The sequence below is a fragment of the Oncorhynchus gorbuscha genome, unplaced genomic scaffold (assembly GCF_021184085.1).
Source record: "Oncorhynchus gorbuscha isolate QuinsamMale2020 ecotype Even-year unplaced genomic scaffold, OgorEven_v1.0 Un_scaffold_172:::fragment_2:::debris, whole genome shotgun sequence".
In the NCBI taxonomy this organism is placed as follows: domain Eukaryota; kingdom Metazoa; phylum Chordata; class Actinopteri; order Salmoniformes; family Salmonidae; genus Oncorhynchus; species Oncorhynchus gorbuscha.
In genome coordinates this window covers 39,133-40,083 of record NW_025744874.1, presented here as the reverse complement: position 1 = coordinate 40,083, position 951 = coordinate 39,133, and the positions used below count along the sequence as shown (strand labels likewise).

The 951-nt window shown below is 44.7% G+C and overlaps 1 non-coding gene across 1 annotated transcript; it reads left to right on the top strand.

The window, feature by feature from the left end:
• trnas-gcu lies at positions 1–82 on the top strand. Its single transcript has one exon. It is a non-coding gene; the product is annotated as a tRNA-Ser (tRNA).
• Positions 83–951: the final 869 nt, after the last annotated feature.

The window sequence follows — 951 nt, the reverse complement described above, 5'->3', positions numbered from 1 at the left end:
GATGAGGTGGCCGAGTGGTTAAGGCGATGGACTGCTAATCCATTGTGCTCTGCATGCATGGGTTTGAATCCCATCCTCATCGTGTAACCGGTACAATTCTGTACTGTATTATGGCATTGGAAGATTTTGACTTTCACAAACACTGTTAAGATTCTATATTCCACCGCGAGAGCACAGGAATTGGTATCTTGGTGGTGAAGGCGATGAACTACATGTGTGGATCAAAACACCAACCTCTTCACAAAACATATTTCCTCTCTTGCATGGCCCCACATGAATATAGAATCCCTCCACAATCCTAGAGAAACTGATAAGATTCATGTATTGAAGAATAGCTTTTCCAAGAGCAAACTCAATGGTGGGATTTGAACCCACACCGCATCAAGCACTTGAGACAACTCTGCCTGACAACAGATTTGTTAAATGTCTCGATGGGATCGACACATGGCCCTGCCATTGCTCTGCCTAACTTTCATAGATTTCATTCAAGGGTTTCGATACAGCAACTACAGTTTTTTAAGCTCATTTGCCACGTAGGTATTACATACCTTAAGGGAAGATTTCGGCAGTACCTGTATGGTTAGTGAGAAAGTCCATATTGCAAATGTACGGTCCCTTACTAGACGTCCGAAATCGTTTCTAAAATTCGCGGACGGCGTCGGGCCGAGCGGCAGGGCCGGACCTACCAGGAAGTCATCAAATGAACTTTGTCGGACATTCGGTTTCCGTTTTACAAAAATAATAAGATTTAGGTCATTTTTCCGCTGTCCCGGAAATTCCCACAAGAGGGCATAAGCAATCATATTGCTATTGGACAAAACATCACGATTCACGACGGGACCTTATCTCGAAAACTGAAAATATTTAGAAGCCGAAACTCGGTGAGCGTAGGGGCGGCATAATGGGCAGTTGGCCCCGAACAACATGGCGTCCAGGCCTCAAACGGTTTTT